A 23732-nucleotide genomic window follows, 5' to 3' on the forward strand; every position below is an offset into this window, starting at 1 on the left:
CAGGGGCCGCGGCCGGGGAGGCCGGGACCATCGCGGTGACAGTTTCTTTCCTGCGGTGGCGGCGGCGGGGACGGCCGGCCTGCGCGTGGCTTCCCCAGGGGCCTGGTCGGCGCGGGTTCTGCGGAGCGCGACCGCCGAGGGGCACAGGAGGGGGGGCAGGGGGAGGAGGAGGGGGGAGGAGGGGGAGGGGAGGAGGGGAGGGGGGAGCGAGGCGCGGGCCGGCGCGAGTGCAAGGAGCAGAGCCGCGCGCTGCGCGCACGAGGAGCGGGGCCGGCGCGGCCGAGGCCGGCGAGCGGGCGCTCCACGCTGGGGGCCGCGTCACCCGGCCGCAGGGCCTTCTAGCAAAAGCCACCGCGGCCCGGGCTGCAGCGGCCAGACGGATGCCAAGGCCACACGGCAGGCGCGGGGACAGCCGCCGCAGCCGCCGTCCCACGCGGGCTCCGGACCTCGGGGGGCTGCGGGTGAGTGGCCGCGCGCGCGCGTGAGTGTGAGCGCGCCCCGACACGGGCGGGGGCGCAGGCGGGGGGCAGGTGCCCGCGGGCCCCTCTGCGGGGCTCGCTCGGCGGGGAGCAGGCGCGCTCTGCCGCGGCTCACTTCCTTCCTGCCGGTCCTGTGCGCGGCTCCCGCCGGCCCCCGGGGGTTGCTTTCACCTTGACCGGGGAGGCAGGAAGCGGTGGCTGCCGGTGGCGGGGCGGGACTCTGGCGGTGACCTGTGCGCGTGTGCTTCTCGTTCCGACTCGGGGTGCAGCCTTGGGGAGGGTGCCGGCGTGCCGGAGGACCACCGCGCTGCTTCTGGGGTGCGCGGCGTGGGGGCTGGAAAAGCAGACCGTGACCCGCCCCTGCAGGGCGAGTGGGGCGCCTTCCTAGATGAGGTTGACTTTTATGCCATTTTCCCCTCCCCTGAATAATTCAAGCCTTAACCGAAAGCACAGAGAAGTGGATAGTCAGCTGAAACGTCATGTTCCAAAACTCTCTGAAACAACCCACAGTCCCGATCCAAGAGCCTAAGGTGCCACAATCACTGGGGGGTTGGGGGGGGAGGGGGTGTATTTAAGTTGTGTAAGTAATGAGTAACTTAGGAAACAGAACCTCATCGAGAGGATCGAAAAAAGTCTTCTATCTGGTTGGCACTGGGGGTGGGTTGGGGACGGCTTTCTGGAAATCAGTGTCTGATGTGAGTAAAACAGACATCTTTCAACGTAAGCCCCAGTGAGTACCCTGCTTTGCAAACATCCTGCTAATCACGGAGAATAAAACGAAGTCCTGGGTTTTAAGGCGTGTCCAGAATGATCCTGGATATCACTAGGGTGCCGTTTGAGGATCTCATGAGTCAAGGCCCGTCAAGGTCAATATGGCAGATTTGTTCTAACAGTTAAATTACACCTGGATGTTTGAGTTCCTGTTCCAAGGGGGCGGGGGTGCTTCCTTTTTCTATGGTTGTTTTACAACAGAGATGAAACCACTGTGTTCTGTTTCTTTCCAGACCTTGTTTTGGTTGGCAGTCTTACATTTGTGGGGTGGATGTTCAATTAAACTTCAAAAGTTTGGGGATTGCACCATAGTAGGCATTGTGTAGGTGCACTAGAAAAATCTGTATTTTTCATACAAGTCAGTGTCTTTGAGAAGGAGGTTCCTCTTACCATGTGCTCCATTACAGCGTCTTCATTCAAAGACACAAAATGTTGTTGGAGACCTAGAAAACGACCTGGCTGCTTGCGTCTGTCCAAGTACATATACGGCAAATTGTTGGCCTCTTGGGATATACTTGAGCTGTGATTTATGTATCAGCTGGTTGTTGGGGATTTTAAGACCTGTGTTTTCTTATACTCCTTGCTAAAATATGCACCATTTAAATTACCAGGCAGATGATTCTAGTCCGTTATTCATATTGCCAACTTTGGGGCTAGTTTCTTGCCTGCTTTTGTGCCTGTTTCACAGGAGGCTTGGAGGGAGAGAGCACAGAACCATGGCCCCAGGGTATGTTCCGCAGAGAGGCTTCTGGAGAGAAAAAGGTCTCTGGGGTTGGTTCCTGAGAAGACTGATAAAAATAGAGAATTGTTCATACTAGCTGCCTCTTTTTACTCTCAGCACAGAGGACGTAACCGACACAGCTTGGTCTTCGTGTTCCTCCGTTAAGGACTCTTCCCAAGCCAATTGACAGCTGCAATCCGGGAAGTGAGGTTGATTTTTACAGGGAAGCAAAGCCTGGTGATTCTTGCACAAACTATGAGGGAGTAGGAGGAATGTGAGAGGTGCCCCCAAATCCCAGCTGCCTACCTGGAAGGATGCATTTATAAATTAGATCCATTTTAATCCACTGGGTTCGTGATTCTGCCCAACACTAGCATTTTTTTGTCAACCCTGTGAGAGGTGTGTAAGTAACTTCGGTTGAGACCAGGAGAAATGACTCACGGTCATCCTGGAGAATATTTGAATCAGCTTTTGGTCCCTAAGGCTAATGGATTACAGCTGCTCCATAAAGATTTGCTACATGAGTACCAATTCTAAAATGTGTATCTTCCCAATTTAACTACATCATCACCTCTTCTAGTGTGGATTCTTTTTAGCCATCCCTTGGCATGGATTACTAATCATTCCATCCAACTGAAGCCCAGTTGATACATTCATGTAGGAAGACTGACTTCCTCAAAGGGACTGTAAGAATCCCTCCAAACAAAACATAAACACACAGCACTGTGTTTGTACCTGTTGACCTGCTCATTCCAGCTGTCCAAACATGTCAATTGTCCGGTCGGACATGTGAGTGTACATTCAGAAGTCCTGAGTTGACATCAGAATGCTCGACTCAGGAATGATCTGGATGTAGCCACATCTAGATGTGGCTTTTGTCAGAAATTATTTGCACTTCTAAGCAAATCAGATGAACTTCTAGTACAATCCTGTATTTCCTCATGCTAAGTGGAAAAGCCGGTTAGACATTTGGCAAGTTGCTAACTCTTCAAAGCACGTGTTGTTTGATTTTTTTACATTTTAAATTAAACCCATGTTATGTTTGCCCATTGATGTGGTTGCCTTAGACACATTAATTCAGACTGCTGGTTACTTAGTAACTTGTATTTATTAAAAGCAGCCCCTTGATCTAAGTACCAATAATTCATATGTTTTGATTTGCTCTAGTTAGCCTTTCAAGGTACTCTTGGAAATGGGTGCATTGTATGATTTAGAGTGTTATACCTTCTTCTTCTTCTTCTTTTTTTTTTTTTTTTTTTTTTTTAATTATTCTGACTTTCCATCCCCAATCACTAGAGGTTTACCCTGTGGCTCATGATCTAATTTCAGGATGAAAGATTAGAAAGCTGTCTGAAATTTGCCCGGATATTAACATTATAGTGCATATTAATAATGGAATTTTTCTCTTGCATAGCCTTCCTTTTATGTGTTTCAGTCAAGCTTGTTTCATTCTGAACAAAAATCAGATGAGATCCTTAATCACCGAAATTTTTTTTTTCTGTTGGGTGGTGTTGAAAATAAATATGTAAAATTAAAAAATAGCTCATCGCTGTTCTGCAGTGACATAAACACTGCTATTCTCTGCATAACGAAACATGGCCATTCTCATTAAGTAGTTGTTTGGGAAGTAGGCACTTGAGCACTTGAACAAGAGTTGAAAGCATGTTCCTGCCATGTCTTAGTAAGGCCCTTGAAAGCCGGGGTGTGCAATTTTGATTGGATGAGGTAGCCAATTCAAGGTAGGTTCCTTGAAAGCAGTAAGTGATGAAGGCATTCTTTCAGAAGAGTGTTTGGCACTTGAGTGGATTTGTAGAAGGGGGAGGGGGTGGAATCAAGTGTCAGTAATGACGGCCTGATGGCATAGCCTCCCGGTGACACTGAGTGGAGAAGGGAAAATGCCAGGCAGTCAGACCTCATGTGCAAGAGGGACGGTGAACCTGGGCACGAGTGTGACCACCCATTTGTTCCATATCTGGTCGGTCACAGCATCCTTGAGCCCTGGTGTAACCTCAGAATCTTGCAAACATCTGGCAAATATTTATTAATAGTTATTAATAAATATTTAACATGTGCAATATGCCAGACACTGGACAAAACCTTACGTGTGTTTTCGCAGGGACAATGGAGTAGTTAGAAGCATGGATTCTTTTTGCCATTTACCAGCTGTGTGTCCTTGGTCAAGTCACTAACTTCTCTGAGCCTCTATTTCTTCATTTTTCAATTGGGATATTAATTTCTGTCTCATAGGCTTTGGGGCAGGGTTGAGTAGATGTAAATGAAAGTGTTTAGAAGTTTCTGGCACCAAGTTAAGTGCTATATGTGTTGCTGTTGTTATTATTAATTCATAAAACAACCTTATGGAATAGGTATCATTTTGCAGATTAAAAAACGGAGGTACAAAGAGGCGAGGGAATTGCTCAGGGTCATAGGCTGCTAAGTGATAGAGTTGGGAGTGAAACCCAGGCAGTGACTCTGGTGCCTGCTTCCCGAACATGTGTGTGTGTGTGTGTGTGTGTGTGTGTGTGTGTGTGTGTGTCTGTCTCCTGTAACCCATACCAGGTGCTGGGAACACTGCAGGGAGTGTGGAAAGTGGGGGCTTGTCGATGGAGACTGAGGACTCCAGTCATTTCCACTGTGGAATTTGCCATCTCCAAAAGAATTAATACCCAGATTGTTGCACAAAATTTTTGCTGGTTTTCCTTGATATTTTGGTATTTTGTAAATCCTGTGTTTCATTAAGTTCTTTATTTAAAATATATATATTTTTTAATTTTTTAAATGTTTATTTAGTTTTGAGAGACAGAGAGAGACAGAGCAGGAGAGGTTTAGAGAGAGAGGGAGGACACAGAATCCGAAGCAGGCTCCAGGCTCTGAGCTCCGAGCTGTCAGCACAGAGCCCGACGTGGGGCTCGAACTCAAGAACCGAGAAACCATGGCCTGAGCCGAAGTTGGACGCTCAACAGACAGACCGAGCCATCCAGGTGCCCTTTAAGTTCTTTATTAAGCATGGTTCCAATGTGTGTTTTCACCTGTGCTTGAAATATTGGTTATTTTTGTTTCTAATGGTTAACATATGCAGTATATATTCATTTGTTACATCTCCTTATATTCAGTGATTCTTTGCTGGAGGTAGAGAGGATAGGTCTCCTTAATATATACTATAATGTATACATGATCTATTATTTACACAATGCATAATGTGATACTATGTGTTTGTATAATATAGGGTGTATAAGCTTTATGCAATGTATATAGTATATACATCATATAACATGTATTATATACATCTGTATATGTTATATAATATATACTATATAATACATTATATTAAGGAGACACATTGTATACAAGGAATCACTGGGTACAAGGAGAGATGTTACAGGGGCGCTTGGGTGGTTCGGTTGGTTGAGCGTCCGACTCTTGGTTTCAGCTCAGGTCATGGTCTCGTGGTTTGTGGAATCGAGTCCCACATCAGTCTCCATCCTGGCAAACCTGCTTGAGATTCTCTCTCACTCTCTCTCTCTCTGCCTTCCCCCCACTTGAACTCTCTCACTCTCTCAAAATAAATAAATAAACTTAAAAAAAAGGAGAGACATTACAAATGAGTATGTGTACATTATATAGTTGGGCAGATACCAGCATTCTGGACCACGTCTATGCCCTTCACCTCTCTCTACACTCCCAGAGTCTTGTCTCCCATTTGTGAGCCACAGTGAGTTTATAATGACATTTCATAACCATTTTTGTTCAGAATATTTTATAGAATAACAGCCAAATAATTTTAGGTGTTTTTTTTCACTTGTTGAAGGTATTATGTTTAATTAGAAGAGGCCAGATTTTAATTATAGGTGGGAAGACTGCCATAGCAACAAAGAATAAAAAATCCTTAATTTCCCCAGAGCTACTTTAGAATGGAATATGTCATCACCGATTTCAATATTTTACCATTACGTTAGTCCTTGTAATTCTTTGTTCTGATAAATAACTTTCAGAAATCTGTAACTGGTATTTTTTTTCCTAGGGAGGCAAAAACTTTCCTTAGTCTTGTATAAAGTTAACAGGTACTATTTTGTTGAGGAAAAGTTTTAAATCTCATCTTAAAAGGTATCGTCTGTGTCCTTTGACTTAATTTTTTGTATAAATTGCACATTATTATTTAAGTCAAGTTCAATTCCTTTTAAAGTGACTGTTTTTAAATTTCTTTAATGTTTGCTTATCGTTGAGAGAGAGAGAAAGAGAGAGAGAGCGTGAGTGGTGAGGGGCAGAGAGAGGGAGACACAGAATCGGTAGCGGGCTCCAGGCTCCGAGCTGTCAGCACAGAGCCCGACACGGGGCTCGAACCCACGGACCGCGAGATCGTGACCTCTGCCGAAATGGGACACTTAACTGACTGAGCCACCCAGGGGCCCATGAAGCAACTATTTTCAAATTTTGAGAATTTAAACCCGATTTTGAAAGAGCAAGATGGCATTTGCCACAGGCCACCACCTGTGGTCGTGACGGGCCCTGGAGGCTTCATACCCTGGACCCACCCCCGGGAGCCCGCCTGGGGTTGGAAGGAGGAACCTGCTCACTGGTACTCTGTTTCTGACCACGCCTCCCGCCCTCGTGCGTCTAGCATCTCTAGGTTGGAGTGAATCAGGGGCCTACGCGGCCCATCGGTTCCTCTTTCAGTAGCCTGGGTTGTCACCACGGCCCCCAGGATGCCAAGCAAGGCAGGAGGTTGAACGAGATGCCTCGTGGCCCTGTTCCCAAGAGAGAGAGTCAGGGCACGCGAGAAACACGTCTTCTGAATTAAAAAAGAAAACCTCGTTAAGGATGAAAGAGTTTGAGTTTCGGTGGATTTGGTGCTGTACTGTGTAAACCTTTGCGATGCTTTTGTTGCGATGGCATCACAGAAGCTGAACCAAAGATCCCACTCGGGCTCATGCAAGAGAAAACTCTACAGGGACCCGCCAGGAATGACTCATTTTGATGGACTTGATGACTTTCTGGGTAATTTGGAAACGGGAGGCCAGCGATGACTCATCATGAACCCTTCCTGGCTCGGGGTGAACACTGCCTGCCTCTCTTGCCTTTACCCGTGCTCAGAAAGTCACTGAAGTGTGGGGGCCTTATGGGAGTGGAGCACTTCAGATGTGAATGGCTGAGGCACTGACTGGCTGTGCACCTGTTAGTTAAAGGCAGAAAGAAAACTGTAATGAGTAGTAGCGGTTAGGGTTAAATGCAGCTCCTCTAAGGACCATGTGATTTCATTCGTCCTGTCGCTAGAACTGTAGATTTTAACGCCGGAAAGGTGCACCTCAGCCACCAAGAAGGCACGGAGACGGGTCTTCACGGCTGTGGGTTCATGCTTCAGCCTTCAAATTTTTTTTGAGTCTGTCTGTGAAAGGCCGGTTGACGAGCTGTTCCTCAGTCCAGTCGTCTTTAACAGGAGAAGCAGACAGACACGACGGGTGGAACGAAGTTAGAAAAGAGAGGCCTGAAATAAGCCGTTTCTTGTAAAAATGGGGCAGAGAAACTGCCCACTGAATCTATATCGAACTGCAAGCAAACAAAACAAAATGGAAAACATGGAAATCACTTGGAGTCCTTGGTGAGTGTGAAGCTTTGTTTTCCTGATTCATGAAACATCCAAGAAGTTAAAATATATGTTTTTAGAAAAAGTCTTTTAATGTTTATTTATTTTGAGAGAAAGAGAGCATGAGTAGCGGAGGGGCAGAGAGAGAGAGAGACTGAGAGAGAGGGAGAGAATTGCAAGCAGTCTCCGCAGCACAGAGGCTGACGCAGGCTCGAACTCGTGGACCGTGAGATCGTGACCTGAGCCAAAGTCAAGAGTTGGAGGCTCAACCGACTGAGCCACTCCAGGCGCCCCTGAAGTGTGGGTTTTCAAAGAAATCTTCTTGCCAGCAACTACATATTTCGTTTTCCTGTGTGACAGTAAGGCCACCCAGCTCGGCCGTCAGGCTGGACCAGCTTCTCTGCATTTAGAAAGCCTCTGAATAACCACCACTGCCTTAACAATATCGTGGAGGAAGAAAGGCACAAGTAAACTCTGACTTCATTCTGGAGAAACTTGACTCGGAGAGTAATTTACCAAAATCCACGCATCTGGGAACTGGCAGGGCCAGGATTAGCATCTGGAGCTACCTACTAAATTTAATTTAATTTACCTACTAAATTTATCGACTTAACAGAAGGATAAGTTGTCTGATTATGAAGTGATACCTACTTGTGACAAACTGTACAGACATGAATGAATTGAATGCGAAAAGTCCTTCAGGATCCCATCGTTGAGAGAACAGCCTGAGAAACATTCAGCGTATGTTGGTCAGACTTTTTTTCTTACAAATGCCCGTATATATCAACTACCCACTGATGAGTATTGCAAGGATGGAGTCCTACTTTCTGTTATTCTACAACTTGCTGCCTCCCCCCCCCCCCCCCCACTTAATGCTATAACTGGGACATCTTCCTGGTTCCGTGCATATAGATGTAAGTCCTTTCTAATGTCATCCTTCATTCTACAGATTCTTTATTTTAAGTAACACCCTTTTGATGGCTATTTTTACTTCCTAAATTTTCATATTTTTAAACCATGCTGCAATGAGAGAGAGAGGGAGGAAGGGGTGTGCGTGTGTGTGTGTGTGTGTGTGTGTGTGTGTTATATTACTTGGTCTAAGGGGAAATCTTAGAATTGGAATTGCATATTATAGACAGGAATGCATATTATAAAAAACTGCCAAGTTTTCCTCCCCTCCTCATCAATATTTATTCTGATCAATCATGAAAATGTTATTAATCAAATAACTGAAGATGTCCTGCTCAAATCTGCAGTTTCTTAACTATTAGTGAAATGAAGCATTATTCACATTACTTGGTATTCATATTTCTCTTATGACTCGTTCATTCCATTTTCCTGTTTTTATTCAATTCTTTACCTCTTTCTTACTGTTCTGCAAACAGTAAGAGGTAATAGATGTTATAGGGTCGCAAGGGACGCAAACTGTTTTCCTTCTGTTCGTTTCCTTTCAGAGGGATTGTTAAGGTACTAATTGAACCTGAAAAACAATAGTTTAAAGTAATTTCAGACTTCCAAAAAATTGCAGCAATGTAATACATGGAATTTTTGTACGTCCTGTAGCCCGTTTTCCCAAATGTGAACCCCTTTCATTATCACAGTAGTTGTCACATCCGGAAAGTAATACTCTCACGTTGCTCTGTCTAATGCACAGATCTCAACGCACATTTCTTCAGCAGCCTTCTGGCCCGGGAGCCCCTGCAGAACTGTATTCTCTTTCAGTCTGAAACAGTTGCTCTGTCTTTAATCATTGTGACCCTTTCTTAAGAGCGATAGCTGGTTGTTTTATGGAAAATCCCTCCATTTGGGTGGGTGTGATGTTTCTTCATGAGAGAGAGAGAGAGAGAGTGTGTGTGTGTGTGTGTGTGTGTGCGCGCGCGCGCGTGTGTGTGCACAGTGGCAGATTGGCTGTGGAGTTCAGGAACCAGGAAGACTCAGGGTGGCCATTTACACGTTTCACCAGGTTTTGTGCAATTGACGAGATGTGGGTACCATTCATTGAGGTGGGGGAGACGTTTACTCTGCGCAAGTCAAAAGCACCAAGGTTTCCGGTTCCTGGAGATGTCACATGTACAGTATCTTTGCCTACTTTTGTTCCCGTGCTTCACGAAGTCCACTTACCTCCTAAGGTCTATAGCTTTTCCTCAGAATTTCTCCCAAGAGCTATTTGTTCTCCAGTCTTCTTACCACTCAGCCCAGACTTGGGGGTACCTCATCCACAGTTGCATATCATCCTAGGGGGTGCCTTTTCCTCTCCTCTGGAATTTTATCCATTGCTGCCAGACTTTCTTCTTTCAGCTCTATGGAAGTGTAACTGGTAGAAATTACTTTCATTTAATAACTACGTCCTGAGTGCCTAGTTGGGGCAGATCACCTTATGGGGCAGAGTTGCGAGTTAAACAAGAAATTATGCATAATTGAAGGGTTTCAGGGCCATTTTGCCTAGTGGTAAAAAGCAACCATAGCCTGGACTTACTCCTCACAAAAAAATTAATTCCACACAGATCAAAGGTATTTATCCAGAAATACCCAGTCAAGAAAGTACTGGAAGAAAAGATGGGTGGACATATTAACAAAATTTTTTTTGCCATCAGTGAGTTTGAAGACTTTCTAAAAGATGATGAAAAACCCAGATACCATAAAGAAGAGATGGAACCCCTTAACAGAGTAAAGTTTAAAGTTTTTCGCACAAAAATTAAACGCCACCTAAACTGATAAATGTAGAAGGGAGGATGGAAATAGAAAAGTCACCATTTTCAAGCACCGCAGTAACAGCTGTTCCAGGCAAGAATCATCTGTGGATGCTGAAATTAGTGGGCAGACGCACGTTTGTATACTCCCGAACTCCCTACAAGACACTTTATTTATTTTTTAAAATTAATTTATTTTTTAATTCACATCCAAGTTAGGGTTTGCACCAAGTTATGGTGCAACAATGATTTCAGGAGTAGGTTCCTTAATGCCCCTTACCCATTTAGCCCATCTCCCCTCCCACACTACAAGATACTTTGTAACTACAAAGGGAAAAATGGTATCTTCACAGGGGAGAAGCCTGGCACTTAACCAAGAGATCAAAGTTCGCATCACGGATAAGGGGGCAAATCAACGCCTCCTGATGCATTGAGGAAGACACACTGTCATTTCTGAGGTCGTTTTTGCCCCCAAAAATGCACAACTCTCTGTGTTTCCTGTATTTTGTCTTTGTAGCAGTTACCACGGTGACCACACCTCTCCGCCTCACCCCTGCCCCAGCAGAATGTCAGTGTCATAAGATCGGGTGTTATCTCTTTGGTCACCATTGTATCACTGATTCTTAGCACAGACTATCGGCTTATAAATAACACTGTACAAACAAATGAGGGAGTTTACTTGGAGCCAGTGATATTTGTGGGAAAGATGCCTTTAGCCTTGGAACGTAGTGACAAATCCCAGTTGGAGGTCCCGGTGGAAATGGATGGAAAGCATTTGAACTGTGTTGCTAATACTCACGTTAAGCTTCAGTTCGAGTCACGAAAAAAAATACGTCCTATGGAAGGAAAGCACGTTCACAGAAAAGACAGAAGGTTAATAGTTGAGAGGCACGATGAGGGAAGACGTAGGGGAACTTCCCGGAGGCCAAGGCCGGGGCTGGTTCTGCAGTAGGGAATGTTTGGCTGACGAAGGCCAGACTTCCACAAGGGTCTTTGTAACTGTCTTGGGGCAGTTTTATCGGTTTTTGATGTGCGTCGAGGGCTGCTGGGCTGCTTGGTGAGAATAGAGATCTGTGGGGCCCTTTTCTTAGGAATTCTGACTCGGTGGGATCTAGAAATCTGTTTCTTGTGACAACCACGCTCCTCCTCTACCGAATAACTACGGTGCAGGTGGGCCGGGCACCACACTCGGAGGAGACTTTATGCCAAGGTAGGGGGATGTCAGCTACCGGGCAGGAAAATAGGAAGGGAGCGACTGGTGAGCAAACAGGGCCCTTGCCTATGACTCTGGCAGCACTGGGTAGGGGGGCAGCTCTCGAAGCATTTTTAAACGGACTGCGATGGAGGAAACGGAAAGCTATGGAGGGGAGGGACTCGCCTGTTTTGCTCGCGTTCGCCGCATTGCAAACCAAAACGTGAGCGCAGCTCTTTGCAGGAACGTGTTGAACAGTTACAATTCCTGTGGTCAGGGGCCGTCGGGAGAGGCGCGCTGAGAAGTATTCCAGCCAGCACAGCTTTTGAGTAGTAGTGCTGGGCTCAATTCGTCTTGGTCAAGTCCTGTCCTTGGGAAATTGATGAACATTAAATAAAACCGATTAATGATGCCCCGGGACTGACCTTACCTCTGAGCTTCAGGCAACTGGCGGGCAAGAAAATGATGTTATTTTTGTAATGTATTCTGACTCATTATGCTTCATTGAATTAGATAACTCCTGGGTAGTATTCCGTTCCAAACTTATGGCAGCAAAAAAAGGAAGTATGTGAAAATATACATTAAAGTTTAGTGGCTTACGGATGGCCTATTTTTAGAATGCGTCTATTTCCAGGAAATCTGAGTACCTCAACGGCAGAAAAACAAAATTAACATGCTCATATGGATTTAAGATGACGAAATAATTGGGTACAGATAGGAATTTCCCCCTGACCCTCCAATTCATTTTCTAAATGAATACAAAATGTTTTATGATGCATATTAATTGGATCATCTCATTAACAAGAAAACATACAGAATCCTAAATTAGCACACGTATGAGCATATGAAATGCCTTTTGAATACCACGATTTAGAACTTACACTGAAAACCAACAAATATTTTGAATTGGTAGAATAATTATGTATTTGAATTTCTCGACTACGTCTTCCAGTTGGTCGGTCCACAGACACCCAATCATTCTGCCTAAAAAATAAGCAAGGGAATGAATGCCCTTTTATGTATTTGGCAGAGAGAAGATTGTGAATCAGAGCTCTGTGATGCTGAACTGAAATTTCATTTCTTTTTTATTTTCAATGCTTAAATACATTTATTAAAAAATCGTAAATCATAGAAAACAAGGAACCGTCCTCAAGAAGTTAAAAATGGTGTCTTAATTCTAAACATGGTGAAAGGGATAAAGTGGTCCAGATAAGAAAGTAATAAAATAAGGTTGCAAGGATAAACCAAGCCCAAAGCTGATTCTTGGGAAACATCAATGAAAACCTCATTTCTGACAATATTAACCCAGAGAGAAAGAAGAAAACCCTCCAATAATTAACATTAGGAATGAAAAGGGATCCCTAACCACAGAACCATTAGTAACTTAAAACCTCTGAAGAGAACACCATCTGCATTTGGATAAAATGGAAAAAAATTAGAAAAACTACTAACATCGACTCCAGGAGAAAGGAGGAAACCTGAATATTCCCAATAACCATTAAAAAATCCAATCGGCAGTTAGAAGTTTCTCCCCAGATGCCCCAACTCCTTCCGCACCACCAACCTCCTCCATTTTTATTCCCGGATCAGTTGATTTTCAAGGCGTGACATTTCATTTCCGCAGTAAAGCCTATCATCCTTATCCATGCCCCAAGGGTTTGACCTTCTCCCGATGTCACCATTGACCGACCGTCAGATGCTATTTGAGCCTGAACTCAGGGACCCTGTGCACCTGGTTCTGAGTCCCTGCTCTACCATTGGCTCACGGTGCTTACCTGACCTGGGCTCTTGTTTCCTCCTCTGTCACACGGAGATGATGGTGGTCCTTTGCTGACACCAAGAGTCATGCTCTGTGTTCTACAGGCATCATCTCACCTTTGCTTCTCAACAGCGTTTTCCTGGTTACTGTTCCCAAGCCCACTTCGCCGTCTGAGAAGCCGTGATCCTGTAGTGAGTGGTTGGAGTCAGAATTTGAACCCAAGTGGTCTGAGCCTGGAGGTTGCCCGTCTCCTCTCGGTTCAGCTGCCCCCTCCCTGGGAAGGCTCTGGAGAGGCTCGAGATCCTGTGTGTTAGCCCATTCTAACAGTTAACCAGGGAAGGAAAGCTTTGTGTTACTAGTACTTACTCTGATGATGATAGATAGCTCCTTTGCTGTATTGAAGGTGACGTGTAGCCCTACAGTCATACCTCACCTGCCCAGAACTTGGCTTGCTCTTATCTAGAAGACAGCGGAGGAAAAAAAAGAAAACTAAGAAAATGCTCTTTGCACAGCCTGTTTGGAAATCACGGAGCACATTCACTGTGATCAGCACATAGTTTACTCACAGGGAGACTCCTTGAGATCTGTGTCCAGCCTACACTTTAATATTACAAGTGAGTTTAAATTATTTTATCAGTGATCTAAGACTAAAAGGACAGAAAGACTGGGGCGCCTGAGTGGCCCAGTCGGTGAAGCATCTGACTCTTGGTTTCAGGGTCCAGGTCACGATCTCGAATTTCGCGAGTTCGAGCCCCGCGTTGGGCTCTGTGCTGGCAGTGGGTAGCCTGCTTGGGATTCTCTCTCTCTCCCTCTCTCTCTCTCCCTCCCCTGCTTGTGATCTCTCTGTCTCTTTCTTTCTCTCTCAAAAGTAAACAAACATTGAAAAAAAAATAAAAGGACAGAAATACTGAGGTCAGAGACATTTCATAAAGAAGTTCTTTTTAAACTGATTTTCTAGGGGCGCCTGGGTGGCGCAGTCGGTTAAGCGTCCGACTTCAGCCAGGTCACGATCTCGCGGTCCATGAGTTCGAGCCCCGCGTCGGGCTCTGGGCTGATGGCTCGGAGCCTGGAGCCTGTTTCCGATTCTGTGTCTCCCTCTGTCTCTGCCCCTCGCCCGTTCATGCTCTGTCTCTCTCTGTCCCAAAAATAAATAAACGTTGAAAAAAAAAATTTTTTTAAAAAAAAGAAAAAAAGGGGCGCCTGGGTGGCGCGGTCGGTTAAGCGTCCGACTTCAGCCGGGTCACGATCTCGCGGTCCGTGAGTTCGAGCCCCGCGTCGGGCTCTGGGCTGATGGCTCAGAGCCTGGAGCCTGTTTCCGATTCTGTGTCTCCCTCTCTCTCTGCCCCTCGCCCGTTCATGCTCTGTCTCTCTCTGTCCCAAAAATAAATAAACGTTGAAAAAAAAAATTTAAACTGATTTTCTACACAGGTGCCAATTAGAAATGGAGTGAGGCGTTGCTGTTGGTACGTTGAAATAGAGTGGAATCATCAACAGTTAAATAATATTTATATTTTAATCAAAGAAGAAGGTAATATCGTGGCGATCTTTCCTTCAAAAATGGTTAAATCTCACAAATTTCTACCGTTACTATTATTTTTAAATTTTTTTAAACGTTTATTTCTGAAATGTGATAGACATCAAGACTGGAGGACAGAAGCAATTAACCTGACTTCTCTGAGAACTCAGTGTGAGAAGGGACTGCTTTTCTCTGATGTTTCTCCTGCACGCCAGGACCTATAATGGAACTTTTATTTATTACCTTATGTATTACCTCACATATATCTGCCTTTTGTGTTTAAGCTTCCTCTGGAAAGGTGTTCCTCCCTTCCATTTCGTAGAGGAAGATAAAACGCACAAAAAAGGTGTCACAGCCCTCCCAACTCATAAGTGGTCGAAGCTGGATTCTCTTGCAGGTGTATTTGGCCCCAAAGCCTAAGCTGTTGGTGCTGAAGGGCTGCAAGCACTCCATTCTGGTGGCGGCAGAAAAACGATGTTACGCCATGAGAAATAATTACTTTACGGCCCACGGGAGACCCGATAGCTTTCAAGGTAGCCTGGACTTACCTCGGAGTAATTTCAAACATGCGTCGGGAGTGGTGATTTATTTAGTAACCTTTCCTGCAGCAACCGCATTCTTGCTGATTGATCTGGTCTAAAGCCCGGTGTTGTGGTGTGTCTAACCCGGAATATCCCTCCCTCTAGGGACTGGAGATGAATGCCTCGTAGGTACTCATAGGTGGTACTCACGAGTAGAGGGGGGAAATGCAACCAAAGCTGTTTCTAATTTTCTTCTCAAGTCTCATATTCACCCCATCGGTGCTGCAGTACAAATAAAGTGCCCTCTTATTTGTAAAGACAGGTTTATCTGGACCAGCGCATTTCTGATTTGCAGATACCTACGATGAGTATAAAAGAATCATAGTAATCTTCGGTTTTCAGGTCTGGAATTTGTATAGCTTTTGAAAAGGACAGCAAGTGTGGGCCTCGGTCCTTTTGTTCCTAAAGCAGGTCCCAATCTGTAAGAGAGTGACTGACGTGGGGGAGGCATCCTTCCGTCTCTGTCATTTGAGGCACGCAAATGACAACTTACCCCCTTTTATCTGAATCAGGTTATGACCCTGCCGCTCAAAGCCTAGGTGATGGTCGTTTCCTTTATTTATCTCCAGCAAAGTCAATGGCGCCATGTTCTTCCTGCAGGGGAGGGGCAGGGAAAGAGGGAGACACGGCACGTGAACTCTAACCCAGGGGGGACAAGAAAGGCTGCCGGCTGGCCGACTGGGAATGACAGTCCAGGAGGTGGCCGTGGCATGGGGCTGCTCCGGCCTCCCTCACCTGCGGGCAGGACACCCCTGCTTTTCCGGCTCATACCACAGCCCTCTGGTCGCCCGCTGCGCCCCGGAGAAAACGGCCCGCTTGGGAACGCTCCTGTGCCTGCTGGGTCTCTAAGGAGACTGCTCAGTGCCTGGTCGACTCCTCTGTGTTCTGGAAAGTACGGTCTTGTGTGTGAAAGTGGGTCAGAGTTCTGAGCTTAGCCGCCTAAAAAGGTATTAAAAAAAAAGGAAAGAAAGGAAAGGAAAGTTAAGGGATGGGACATGTCACAAAATACACACTGTGCTAGGTCAAATATTTTCTTCTTCATTCTTGGCATTATTTGCTGCTGGTTTTCTCTTTTTTGATGTTTATTTACTTATTTTTAATTTTTTAAATTTACTCATTTTGAGAGAGAGAGGAAGAGAGTGCACATGGAGGAGGGGCAGAGAGAGAAGTCATCAACAGAGAATTCCAAACGGGCTCCGCTCTCAGCACGCAGCCTGATGCGGGACTCGAACCCACGAACGGTGAGATCGTGACCTGAGCTGAAATCAAGAGTCAGATGCTTAACTGCCTGAACCACCCAGGCACCGTTTATTTATTTATTTTGAGAGAGAGAGAGAGAGAGAGGGAGAGAATGAGAGAGAATGAGCAGGGGAGGGGCAGAGAGAGAGAGAGGGAGAGAGAATCCCAAGCAGACTCCGCACTGTCAGCACGGAGGCTGACACGGGGGTCGGTCCCACGAACGGTGAGATCGTGACCTGAGCTGAAATCAAGAGTCAGATGCTTACCCGGCTGAGCCCCCCAGGCGCCCCTGCTGCTGGCTTTTAATTCAAAGGCAGAATTGTAGAGCTGCTTCCGCACCGTGTTGGGGAGAGTTGGGACTTGGTGACATCACATGGGGACCCCCAGTTCCAAAGGACTCTGCTACTGGGCTGTAAAACTGGGGACGCAGGGAGAGTAAACTCTCATCACCTCAGAGCTGTGCAGTGTCACTATGGGGAGGGCTCCTGCCTCTCGCAGGCCACCCTCTTTCCGTCCCATCCTCCCTGGGCAAGGTTGGGAGCCGTTCGTCGGTTCCACGAGGTCCTCGTCGGCTGGGACCGGTGGGACGGCAGTTGGCCTTAAGCTGTTGCGTGTGAATAGATGTGGTTCTGACCAGCTCCCCAAGCCCTTGTGTGCCAGGCTTCCCGGAAAGCGGACCCTCCCCTGACTCCTCTTTGAAAAGGTCTTTGGAAGAGGAAAACGGTGTGTGTTGGGAGGCGGCCGCCAGGAAAGGGGGCGGGGGGTGCAGGCAAACAGACGGGGGCTCTAAAGCAAACAGAACACTCGGGAGCTGCGGCGCAGGTCAAGTGTATCTCTGGGCTGCGGATCCGAGGTCGTCAAGTGGCGGGAAGGCGGGGTCCCCTTGGGGGCGGCTGGGATGGAAGCCGGCTTTCCCGAGGGGTGTTTGCAGTCGGCTGGGGGCCGCTGCGAAGTGATGGAGTGGGGCCACGACGAGCGCGGCTGTGGACGAGGGAGGTGACCCTGGGGGGGGGGGTGTCCAGGAGGGACGCCGGGCAAGCGGACGATGCGGCCAGGCCGGCCCCAAAGGCCGCCCCTGCCCCGGGGCCCTCCACCCGCGAAGGGAGCCTCCGTGTCGCTGGTGCGTGAAGGTGACCACCGCCTGCGGCCTTCTCGGCGCCTCGCTCCGCTGACGTCCGGCCCTCCAGCCGCAGCGCTGACTTCTCTTTAGCGCCCGCGGTCGTCTTTGCCCGGCTTCCCTCCGTGGCGGCCGGAGGGCGAGGAGCTGGACCGCCCGGTGTGGCCGGCGTCCTGCCAGCCTGCCGTGCCGTCGTCACACGGGCCGCTGCCTTCCCCCAAGTGCCATTTGCTCCCGGCGATGACGCTTCTGTTGTTTGCCCGTCCTCGTGGCTTCAGTGTCCTCTGCGGGGACTCCACATTCTCCTGGCTTCACGCGCTGTCACCACCTCCCCGTGTCACCAAGACACCGTCACCTCTGCCCTGGATCCCTGCGGTGGCCCCCTCACTGACCGCCGGCTTCTTCCCTGGCACACCCAAGGGGCTTTTTAAAATTATAATGCCGGGGCGCCTGGGGGGCTCGGTCGGTTCGTGCCCGACTTCGGCTCAGGGCATGATCCCACACGGTCCGTGAGCTCGAGCCCCGCGTCGGGCTCTGTGCTGACGGCTCGGAGCCTGGAGCCTGCTTCGGGTTCTGCGTCTCGCTCGCTCTCTGCCCCTTCCCCGCTCCTGCTCTGTCTCTCTCTCTTTCTCTCAAAAATAAATAAATACTACAAATTAAAAAAACCCACTCTTCTAAAAAAAATAATAAAATTATAATGCCGTTCGCATCGCTTCTTCGCTGAACCCCCTGCAAAGTCCCCCGTTTCAGTCCAAGCAAGAGCAGAGGTGGGTATGGAGACCTGTATGCCTCCTCGCCTTCCTCGCCCCTCTGGCTTCATTTCCTCTGCCTCCTCTCTGCTGCAGCCAGCAGCCTTCTTGCTTTCTCTCAAGCCTGCTGATGCGTCTACCCCAGGGCCTTTGCACCATCTCTCTCTTTCCTCTCCCTCACCTCCTTCAAGCCCTTGCTTCATTTTTGGATTCAGAGTGAGACGCCCCTCCCCTGCCCTCTGCTGCCCAGTCGACCCCTCCCCAGGGCTCCTGGTTTGCTCTTTTTCTTTTTCCAAAAGCATGTGTTATCTTAGCTTACCGTACAATTTATGTAAGAGGTTTATTATTTATCTGTCTCTCCCGGCTAGATTGTAAACGCCACGAAGGGCAGGAATCTTTGCCAGTTTTGGTCATGTCCCGCGTGCCTAGAACAATGCCTCGTGCATCCTAGATGGCCAGTGGATGTTTGTTGAATGAATATATGACTGAATTAATGAACAGGTGTGTATTAAGAGAATTAAATGAGCTGCCCGCATGTTCTTGAAGGCTGGTGCATTTGGGGGACGTGTTTTAGACCTTATTTGAGCCGAGTATTTACTTTTGCTGTACGTCTGGGAATGTGATGGGGCGAATACTGTAAACTTCGCTTCTTCATTCACTCAGCAAATATGCATTTGTAGCAGGTGCTGTTCTAAACTCAGGAGAGAAGATGCAAACAAATAAATGTCCCAGGTACTGGGCCTAACGATGCCAGATCCTCTGATATTTTATTTTTAAGAGAAGCTGAAACCTGAATTTGTACGTGAAATCTCCCAACTTGTAAATATCGTCAACTACCTTAAAAATTGCTTAATTTACCCTAACAACCAAATGAAACATTCATAACAATCGAATGTTGCCTTTGGGGCTGTAGCTTGTACCATCTGTTAGCTAAGGGACGGTTCGGACCTTCTAGAACCTTCTAGGTACGTGGGATCTCACAGGCTGGGCAGGATTTGGGTGAGCTGTGAGGACAAGAGGAGGAAAGGGGGGATGTTTCTGCTACTCCCTGTGGCCAGGGCGGAGGGGTGGAGGCAGGACAGGCCGAGTGAGCAGGGGTCTATGACAGAGGATGTGTGTTTCCACATCCGCGCTCGTCACAGTCTCCCCTGGGCTATGCTGAATCATCCTTTCCAGGTGAAACTCGTTGCATCTGTCAGGTTGCAGGCCCAGCTGCCTAAACAAAGAAACAGGCTTGCACGAGACAGAGATGCGTCTCTGTCCTCGTGGTCTGAGGGTCAGCAAGCTGCGAGGTTCCTTCTCTTCTGGCTTTGCCCTGGCTCTCGCTCCTGGCCGCGCTGGCTCGCCGGCCCCTGCGCAGCCACATTCCAGCCGCCGGAGGGGCAGGAGGAGGCGGCCCTTCCTCCAAGGGCGGGATCCAGACTGTGATCCGCGTGCTTCTGGTCACACCCCCTTGGCAGGGCTTGGGGACACGGCCACGTCGAAGGCCAAGACTGGCTGGAAGATGTGGATTCTACCCGGGTGGCTACATATCAGCTCAACATTATGTTTTTCTGTGAGGGGAAGAGAATGGGTCTCACAAATATCCAGCAGTCTGTGGCATCTGTTCTTCTGGGTCTCGGGTTCTGTGAGGTCAGGCACCTCTCACTGTGCCCTCGGTTTGTTTGTTTGTTTGTTTGTTTATTTATTATTTTATTTTATTTTTCACTTGAGAGAGTGAGAGGATGGGGAAGTGACGCAGAGGGAGAGAGAATCTTGAGAGAGAGACAGAGAGAGAGAGAGAGAGAGAGAGAAAATCACGCCCAGCGTGGGGCTCGATCCCCTGACCTCGGGATCATGACCTGAGTCGAAATCAAGAGCCGGATGCTTCACCCACTGAGTCACCCAGGTGCCCCCGTGCCCTCAGCTTTCTAATTATTTTAGCAGGACCCCAGCAGCACAAGCGGAAGGTGATACTCGACGTGTAGTTTCTCTCTTTTAGATTCTTCTGACCCGCTGCGTTTCTGGTTAGATTCAAGGAGCCTGGCGAGCTTTGGTTTTGTCTGGTTTGTTCTCACGGCTGGTCTAGAGCGGCCGTCTCCAAACTTCTTGGTCTCGGGACCCCGCTGCACTCTTGAAAATTACCAAGGATACCGAAAAGCTTTGCTCACGTGGGCCATATTGATTTAGGTTTACCGTATTAAAAATTAAAACATTTACAGGAATATGCAAAGAAGTATTCCATTCACTTACACCGTCTGGAAGTCTCCACTGCAGAGTTGTGAGGGAGCGATGGTAACGGAGCAAACAGTGTTTTCACGGTATTATGAAAATAACACTGACCTAGCACATCCCTTACAAGGATGTTGGGGACCCTACACTTTGACAGCTACTGGTCTAGAGAACACAACCTGGTTATGCGGACTTGGGTAATTGTTTGTATTGAAACTGATGAGTGCTAGGGTTAGAGATTAAAAAGCATATTAAGACAGGAACGCTGCCACTGAGTAGTTAATGGTGCAAAAAAAAAGAAAAAAAATATGTTGACCGAACAATCTATAAACGTCTTTCATCTTAGATTGAGGGGAGTTGGTTTCTATTTATGAACTAGAAATAAATTTTCATGTGCGTCTTAACAGTGATCGGTTTGCATCTATGAGAAGTGACTAGATTCTGGTGTTTAAGATATACTGCATTAAACATCGGAGACATTCAGAAGCTCGTTACAGAGAGGTTGGTCTGAGTTTTGTGCGCGCTGAGCATTGTTTTGGGCCGCCCAGTCCTGAATTTACCTTTTCTTTTTCTTTTTTTAAAGATATAATTTATTGTCAAATTGGCTAACATACAGTGGGTATAGTGTGCTCTTGGTTTTGGGGGTAGATTCCCTTGGTTCATCGCTTACATACAACACCCAGTGCTCATCCCAAGTGCCCTCCTCGATGCCCATCACCCATGTTCCCCTCTCCCCCGTCCCCCATAAGACCTCAGTTTGTTCTCTGTATTTAAGAGTCTCTTGTGGCTTGCCTCCCCCCACTCTGTAACTATTTTTTCCCTTCTCTTCCCCCGTGGTCTTCCATTAAGTTTCTCGTATGTGAAACAAGTTTATCATATGTGAAAACATATGATACCTGTCTTTCTCTGCCTGACTTATTTCACTTAGCATAATATCCTCCAGTTCCATCCACGTTGCTGCAAATGGCATGATTTTATTCTTCCTCGTTGCCAAGTAGTATTCCATCGTATATATAAACCACATCTTCTTCACCCGCTGAATCTACCTTTTCTCCCAGTGGAATCTGCCTTTCTCACTCCTATGGAAATGTCAAGTGCCAGATTATCTGCATTTTCTGGTGCCAGGCTGGAAACCTCATGAATCAAATATACCTGGGCCACATCTTAACAATCAATGCCTGTTGGAGGGCTTAGAACTGATGGATTCAGAATCCTTGTGGGTAAATCCTAGGAATCTGCATTAAGAATTTTTTAAATTTTTTTAATGTTTATTTATTTATTTTAAAAATTTGTTAATGTTTATTTATTTTTGAGAGAGAGACAGTGCAAGCCAAGGAGGGGCAGAGAGAGAGAGAGAGAGAGAGAGAGAGAGAGAGAGAGAGACACAGAATCTGAAACAGGCTCCAGGCTCTGAGCTGTCAGCACAGAGCCCGATGTGGGGCTCGAACTCACAAACCATGAGATCATGACCTAAGCCAACTGAGCCACCCAGGCGCCCCCCCCCCCCCATTTTTTTTTAATGTTTATTCATTTTTTGAGAGAGAGAGAGACAAAGCATGAGCCAGAGAGGGGAAGAGAGAGAGAGAGAGAGACAGGATCTGAAGCAGGCTCCAGGTTCTGAGCTGAGCACAGAGACTGATGCAGGACTTGAACCCAACAACCGTGAGATCATGACCAGACGCTTAACGGGCTGAGCCACCCATGCGCCCCCTAGGAATCTGCATTTTAAACCAGCCTCAGGTTTACATAACTTTTAGATACAGTAAAGTTTAAGAACTGCTGTTCTAATGTTTTTAACTATCAGAATTATTTGTTCTCCCTTTAAGGATCTGAGTAACCCCTAAAAAATAATTCTAGGCTTTACAAGACCCTAGTCAATGACTAATAATATTTCCTTGTCCCTTCCCCCCTTCCCCCCACCCAGTCCCAAATACCCCATAAGCCTTTTTGTTCTGTTTCTTTAACTCTTTTAGTCCTTCCTTCCTTCCTTCCTTCCTTCCTTCCTTCCTTCCTTCCTTCCCTCCTTTTCTTTCTTTCTTTCTTTCTCTTTCTTTCTCTTTCTTTCTTTCTTTTCTTACTCTTTCTTTCTCTTTCTTTCTTTCTTTCTCTTTCTTTCTCTTTCTTTCTTTTTCTTTCTTTCTTTCTCTTTCTTTCTTTCTCTTTCTTTCTTTTCTTTCTCTTTCTTTCTTTCTTTCTCTTTCTTTCTCTTTCTTTCTTTCTTTCTTTCTTTCTTTCTTTCTCTCTTTCTTTCTTTCCTGGTTTATTTCTTCTCACTGAGGACTGGTGATTCCCCGAATGGGACTGCCTACATTCAGTGGCACCGAATTAATCAGGGTTTTAAATGACACTGAGGCTGTGGCACTCTCCCGGTCAGTTCTGCAGCCTGCAAGCTTAGATCCCAGTGTTACCCCAGGCATCACTGGAGAGGATGAAAGGGAAACATTAGAACCTGCCAACCTGACTTTCCTTGAAGGATTTCTCGGGCATGGATCTGGGCCAGAAAAAAGGCGCAGGAGGGTTGAATGATCTACGTCTGAGATCTCTAGAACCACAGAATGCTCTAATCTGAATGAAGATAGGTTAAGCCCCTCATACCATAAATGAGGAACTGCAGAAAAGCTACATGTCCAACATCACATAAACGATGAGTGGAGTAAAAGTTCAAAGTGAATTCAGAAGTGGGAAGTGGTGATGCATCGCCTGACCCAAAGTAGCACAAGAAGGAAGGAGGCTAATGTTCACTGAGTGACTGTTTGAACTTGAGCACATTCACGTAACATCGCTGAGCCTCCGTTTCCACGACTGCAAAATAAAGATTCTAATAATAGCTAACACTTCTATAATATCGACTGTGTGCTAGGAACTCTCCCGAGCACTTTCTGTGCTAACGCATGTAATCCTTGCCCCCACTATGTGACATAGGTCAGTTTATTCCCCCCCCCCCCCGTCGGTTTGCACAAAAAGGCTGTAAAACTCATGTGCAGGCACGTAGCTGGCATATTCGTTTTCTGTTCCTGCTTTACACATCACCACAAGCTTCGTGGCTTGAGACAACGTACATTTATTGCCTCAGAGTTTTGTGCGTCTGGAGCCTGGGCACAGCAGAACTGGGTCCTGTGTTCAGGG

At 46.9% G+C, this 23732-nt stretch overlaps 1 protein-coding gene across 3 annotated transcripts in view; it reads left to right on the forward strand.

The window, feature by feature from the left end:
* The first annotated feature begins 207 nt into the window (after positions 1–207).
* The window catches only part of STAMBPL1 (STAM binding protein like 1), a 48593-nt gene continuing 25068 nt past the window's right edge, over positions 208–23732 (forward strand). The window contains exon 1 of one of the 3 annotated variants that reach the window (XM_047088692.1): positions 208–461. The gene's annotated coding sequence lies outside the window, so the exon portion shown is untranslated. Of the gene's footprint in view, positions 462–7782; positions 8467–18794; positions 18897–23732 lie in introns of those variants that run through there. The other 2 variants (XM_047088695.1, XM_047088693.1) reach the window with 2 other exon arrangements.

This window comes from Lynx rufus, unplaced genomic scaffold (assembly GCF_022079265.1).
Source record: "Lynx rufus isolate CCGP_SWC_20201006 ecotype Redwood Valley unplaced genomic scaffold, mLynRuf1.p SCAF_25, whole genome shotgun sequence".
NCBI classification, from domain to species: Eukaryota; Metazoa; Chordata; class Mammalia; order Carnivora; family Felidae; genus Lynx; species Lynx rufus.